Source organism: Pinus tabuliformis, chromosome Q (assembly GCF_031772625.1).
Source record: "Pinus tabuliformis cultivar Carrire ecotype Pingquan chromosome Q, CPIR1, whole genome shotgun sequence".
Lineage (NCBI taxonomy): Eukaryota > Viridiplantae > Streptophyta > Pinopsida > Pinales > Pinaceae > Pinus > Pinus tabuliformis.
This window is the reverse complement of record NC_142296.1, coordinates 139,294,217-139,301,030: the sequence shown is the minus strand read 5'-3', so window position 1 is coordinate 139,301,030 and position 6,814 is coordinate 139,294,217. Positions and strand designations below refer to the sequence as shown.

Here is a 6,814-nt window from a genome sequence, read left to right as displayed (position 1 = left end):
ATAAGAGGAATATGAGAAACCCTTATGATACCTACCTTTTTTATTTTGGGTTTCTTTTTGGTTAAGATATAAGTATTGGGATTCTCTTTTAAACTATGGAGATATTTTGATGTAATTTTTTTTCGCAATAGAAAATTCTAACTGATTGTGGATGGACATGTGACCTATGATATATGTAAATAGTTTGTTATATATAATATAATACTGATGTTTTTTTTTGGTGAGAAAAAAAGGTAAAAGATTTATTTTAAGCTAAGTTTTTAAAGACAATTTCGGCTTAAATTATTACAACATGGATACAAGGCACTAATAAAAAAAGGGTAAAGGGTTTATTTTAAAATATTTTTAAAGACAAAAGTATTTCTTCATAAATTATTAGGTGATAAACTTAAAAAGTGTTTGATAAACTTCTCTGCAGAAGGGGTTCATCTGTCAAAGTCTCTACATAAGGGACTCCTTTGTAAGGTGAAAATGGAGGAGAAGCGGGCTCTCATAAGCGAAAATGGAGGAGAAACAAGACAAAATCCACTACTAGAGATCTTCAGAGTCAAATAGCCCAAGCATCCTAGGAATGGATTTCAGCCACTATTAGAGATGTTGCACAAAGGGAGGGTGCAAGGAATAAGGAGATGGAGAAGGTCAGAAATAGAAAATATTAGTGAAGGTGTGATGGGGAGAACTAGAAGAGGAGGAAAATGAGGATTTGGACTTCTTATTAATGCCCCCCGAGGTGATAGGGCCTGACAAGAATAGCACGAAGAAGATAATTGAGTGCATTTTCAACGATTAGGGCCAAAAGGTTTAGTAAACCACCACCACATGCATTTACAAGGTGTAAAGGCTAGGCTCAGTAAGCGAGCCCTCAAGCAGTATGAATGGAGAAAGTCCGACGACACCGTGAACATGGACACGGGTAGTATGGTCAACATGGTCTCCATCAAAGAGATCTATTTGATCACCACAATGCCCCTGGAAACAAGGTGGATGACACTAGGTTTGGTGGCGACGATACTCTCTTAGTTGCACTTGTATCAACAACCAAGGGTAGCGTCGTTCTCATGGTTTTTCGAATATCTGGAAATAAGCATGATAACTAGAGCTCAAAATATCCCTATAAAGACCTTTCCCCTATCGTTGTCAAGGGCCTTGGTCTTGACTAATTTTTCTAAGGATACTAGAGAGAAGGAGTTGTAGGTGCTTTTCAAACTATTTGGTCACATTATGCGTATCTACATTGTTGTGGACCAGAGGACTTAGATGATCAGGGGTTTTGGCTTCATCCATTTTGCAAACAGGGAGGATGCACATAGGGATATTAATAAGCTCAATGGTTATGGCTACGATAATCTCATTATAAGAGTTGAATGCGCGACTTTGAGATAGACATAAACAAATGAATAACCCTTAACCCTGTACAAAAATCCCCTTTTCATGTATACCAAACAAAGGAGGTTATTTGTGGGATTTAAGGTAGCTAAGAAGGGGTTCTTTGTGGGATTTAGGGTAACTGTGGAAGATTTTCATGCACTCCAGGCTAGACATTCTCTGTAGCACACATATGTATGCCAATGTCATATCCAAAGGTAACTATTCCACTCATATATGTCTTGTATTATTGGTAATGCTTGTTATTATATATGTTTCTACATAATTGATCTAGGACTATAATTTTATAAAATCGCCATTAGCTAGCATAGTGAGAGATTAAGTTCCATCTTTTGCACCTCTTTCCCTTTCCACTTCTTAACATATGTCCAAACATCACCCTAATGGAGGTCATTACTAAAATTTCTTAATATTAGTTGTTTATTGTCGACATTAAGGTTGCGTTATCTAAAATAGGAATTATTTTATTAGAATGATGTACTGAGAAGGGGCATTTAGTGAAAGGATTTTAGGAGTTGTTTATCAATGTCTATTGAAATTAGGCTTATTATTTAGTATCCCACAAAAATATATGTTATAGGTTGATTAAGTGGAAAATCAATTCCATGAGAAGATCTTCATCTATAACATGATGTGTGTTATAAATCCCCATCTAGGCGTGTCATGTGATGTGCGTATCCATGAAGTGTGTTTCAATATGTCACACAATGTGCGTGCTTATGCCCTCATCCTGATTAGGCACATTATATGTACACCACAAACTATTTGTAACACCCTCCTACCACATCTACCCAAGTAACTGACCAATCGGGGTAAACATTTGACGAGAGACTACTCTGATATGATTCAACTCCCAATTGACAATGAAGAAAGTGGAACCAGAACAAAACAACCAATCCGACCTTCTACATATCCTACATAACCTCTAGGAGCTAACTCACCCTTCCAAGTGACCAACCTCTAAGGCAATGGAACATTTAAATGAAATAAACCCTAAGTCACTCCCTTTCCAAAGACTCAATGCAGCTGAGAGCCCTAGTTTCTCCCATGACCTTGCTTGAGTGTGACTGTAGCATTTTTATGACAGTGCTATGCAAACGACTGTGAGATTTAAGGTTAATTTCTAGGGATAGGATCCAGTCATTTCCGAGAACTCCTCACACTTCTAGAAATGAAAATTAACATAGAAACAATGATACAAATGGAAACACTTGAACAAAGACTTGACAGGATCCCTACTACCCATGAAAGACATTTCATCAAACATGTCACAAATATGGATTCTACACGTCATCATAACATATCTGAGCATGCAGGTCTCATACTTGTGAGAATCACTAAGAAGCATTGATTTCTTATCACATTAGATGCATTATCATATATTAGGTCATATATTCATTGTTCATTCATTTATGAATCAAAACATGATGAGATCCTTACATCATCTCTTTCACAAAACATACTCATAATCAGCATATAAATAACATAAATAACAGGGATACAACAACCATGAATTCGACATATGAACCAGTACATTTTGACATAAAATACCAAGGAAGGGAACTCTTACTGATGAATGCAAAAGCCAACCAGGTTTGGGACTTTCACATTCCACCTCACCGTAGATTGGCTGAACAAATATCTCATCATGAAATCACCCTTGTTCCATATTCCAGCATGCATGTGGGACTCAAAACCAAACAAATAAACTACGGATTCCCAAGGCTAAACCACCTCACCCTCATCAATAGAAATTAGATTTACCGCAATCCTCACCGGATCACTAGGCCATAAACAAGCATGGATTCCACTAGATTTCTCCACCTACACTCTGAGGAATTTTCTTGTCTAGTCTCTAGGCTTTACTGCAATCCACAGTACGATCGATGGATCACTAGGCCATAATCTAGATATCACCCTCTAGCATTTACCGTATATCCTGCCACTCACTCACCAAGCATTCCTAGGTCTGATCAACGACAACCACCTCCAGGCTTTACCATATATCCCACCATTCACTAGTAAAATATTCGTAGGCCCACTGAGGCACACAATACCTAAATTTACCACAACCCATAGTCTAGTTCAAGGGTTACTAGGACATTGGCTTTACCACAATCCACAGTCTGGTCCAATGATTAGTAGGCCATGTGTTCTTTCATTCATAGATCCACCTCATTCAGTTTCGAATCCATCAAAAAATCTAGTTCAACCAAAACATGAGAACCCCATCACACCATGACTATCGGGAAATGCGAAGAACACTGTCACAAATCTACCTTGAAAAAAAACATGAGAGATTTGTGGATGATTTATTGGGTGATTTTCGAATTTAGAAAAAAATGATTCATGGAGAGATTTTAAGATTTAGAAAAAATATGATTTATGGAATGTTTTTAGGATTTAGAAAAGCTATTGAATTTTCTCAATTCTACTTATTATAAGCCTACTTATTTAGGAATAAAACAATTGAATGAAATGGTGAACAATTATATTGATTGTGCAGGTTACACGAAAAAAACAGCGGTACCCGATGATGAAAGCGAAGAGAATGATATGGAAGTTTTTAAAAACAAGGGAGAATAAATTAAAATCATTTTTCAACAATGTAGTCAAGAAGAGATAAGATTATTCTCTAAGAAAATATGGCAGAAAGAAGGTCAAGAATATAAAGTGCAAGAATCAAAGCAAAGAAGGCAGTTTGACGATGCAATGTTATGGCATCAGTCCATAGTTGAGCGAATATTTGAAGACGAAGCTATAGAAGACAAGATCAAATTATTTTTCAGCACAAAGTCAAGACAAGTCAAAGAAACATTGCAGCAACAACAACTAAATAAATACAGAGCCTACAACACTATCGTGAAATAGAAAATGAAGCAATTTTGAGGATATAAAAGTTGGAAGAAAAGAAAAAGAAAATGAAAATTTGTAAAAGTTTTGACTAGCAAGCATGTTTGTAGTGATAATTGAGTCAGATTCTATTGTTATATTGAGTCAATTTCTATTGTAAGACATAGTTAAGTCATGTTTGAGTTATGCTGAGTCATATCATCGTAATTAATGAGGAGTGTTAGAAATTGTAGTTTCTCTTGCATGAATAGTTGGATAAATTTAGAAAGTGAGTTAACAGAGTCAAGTCGAGTGAGTTTGAGTTAAGTTATAGTTTGGAAAAAGTCAAATTTAGAGTGTGTGTGTGCATTAGGGGGGTTACTACTCGTAAAAGTATAAATAGCCCTGGGGGAGCTTATTATAATAATAAGTTTGTGTGATCAATACAGAAGGGTAGCAGCTCATATAATTTGTGTGAGTTAATTTTGCTATGTCGATATCATAGTTAATAAACTGGCCATGATCAAGTGAAGAAATAAAAAATTCGCCAATTCGAGAGGAATATGGTATTATTGGTTAAAATTCAATACAATTTTCAGATTAAATTATTGATTAATCCAAAATTAGTCAAAATCTTGGTAGCTTAAACGGATTGTTCATTCTAATAACAGTAACTATACAAATAGTATAGTAGCCGGAGGGCATCCGCCTAAAAGACATAAAATTAAAAATGGGAGGGCATCAACGTAAAAGAAAGAAAATAAAAAACGATAATGAAGTCTGAAAGTTTACCATTTTCCAATATCATTTTGCTTTCAAAGCCTAGAAAAAGTGAAAGGGAAGGATATGTGAGTGTGTTAATTTGTAATAGATGTTAATTTTAAAAGTAACTTACTTTTGGGATTTTACATGTTAATTTGTAATGGGCTTTAATTTTAAAAGTAACTCATTTTTGGGATTTGACATGTGAATTTGTAACGGGCATTAATTTTAAAAGTAACTCATGTGTGGGATTTTACATGTTAAGTAACTTGTTTTTGGGATTTTACATGTTAATTTGTAAGAGACGTTAATTTTAAAAATAATTTATTTTGGGATTTTACATATTTTTGAAATATTTCTGAGAATTTTAAATAAATAATTTTTTAAATTAAAAATATATTTAACTAGAAGTTAAAAAGGAAAAGAAGTTGGGAAGAAAAGCCTTAAGAATGGTTTTTAATTCAAAAAGACTAGAAAAGAATGACCGAAAAGTATGGCCCTTATAAAGACGGAAGTCTTTAAATGTATAGTGTGGATTTTTTTTTCAATTTTTTATTTTTATTGGAACTTTTATCATATCGCAAACTAGAGTAGATATTGAATTTACGTAAAAAGTGGTACACAAGTTCTTGGTTGATTGATTGTGTCTGGAAACTGGCGGTGAGAGACAAATCTGCAAATTTTCCATAAATATAAATAAAACCCTAATATTTCGCACGATTCCATGGGCTAAAAGAGTTATATGGACATTGTGTAAAGTGTTGTTTGATGTTGGATAAGATTTCAAACATAACACGTTGAATTTGATGGGAATTTCTGACAATTCCAGAACAAATAAATAGAAAATAATGCCCTGTTCTTTAACAAGGAAACAGAGCTTTTTACACACAAACAAAAAAAACTTTGTATTCATTAATAAAACTCGCTGTTACATAAAGGATCTTCCTCTAACAGAAGGATTACAACAGGAACGTTTCAGATGCAGTTCCAAAAAAAAAATTAGTGTCTCTTCTGAAAAATAAAAACACTGTTGTGCATTACAAAAGGAAAACTCTATCTCTGTTTTAACATTAACACATATGTGTGTCAATTTCCTTTTCTTCACACTTTACATTCACAGTCCTGTGTGAAAAAAAAAAAAAATTCACTTCGCGATGCTGTGTCTACACTTACATTTCATTTTCAATGAACAATAAAATAGGACATTACATTTTCTGTGTCTACACTTACATTTCATTTTCAATGAACAATAAAATAGGACATTACATTTTTTACTGTGCCATACTCTCGTGAAAAATAAAAACAATAAAATTAAAACTTTTACCTACATTCTATGACCACAATAAATTTCATTAAATTACTTTACTGACAGAACTGGGGGTCAATGAAACTTCTAATTCACGTCACATAATATGGTGCAGGTCTATGCATCAACCGTTGATTTAATCGGACGGTTGAGATCAGTTTGAAGAAGGTGGGATATGCGATTTGCGATCGGATCACATCGCAACATTGCGTTAGCGGAAGAGAAAGAGTGAAGCACTAACATATGGTGCGATTTGCGATCATATCGCATCACATAATCGCAATCGGTAGAAGACACAGGGCATAACAAAGGCAACAGGGCGTGGATACGATTTGTGATAGCGATAAGATCACATCGCAAAGAGAAAAAAATAGATCTAACAAATTCCATGATGGTTTTGGCGCTACAGTTGAAAGTAATATTTCAACACTCCCCTTTAATTTCAACTGCTGGGTTATCAGTCATACCCAGACATTTCCTCAAAAACTCAAAACTTTTCTGCCCCAATGGTTTGGTCAGAATATCTAC

The 6,814-nt window shown here is 34.6% G+C and overlaps 1 pseudogene; it reads left to right on the top strand.

Moving 5' to 3' along the window:
* Positions 1 to 471: 471 nt before the first annotated feature.
* On the top strand, positions 472 to 1,383 carry LOC149218641 (eukaryotic translation initiation factor 3 subunit G-like; annotated as a pseudogene).
* Positions 1,384 to 6,814: the final 5,431 nt, after the last annotated feature.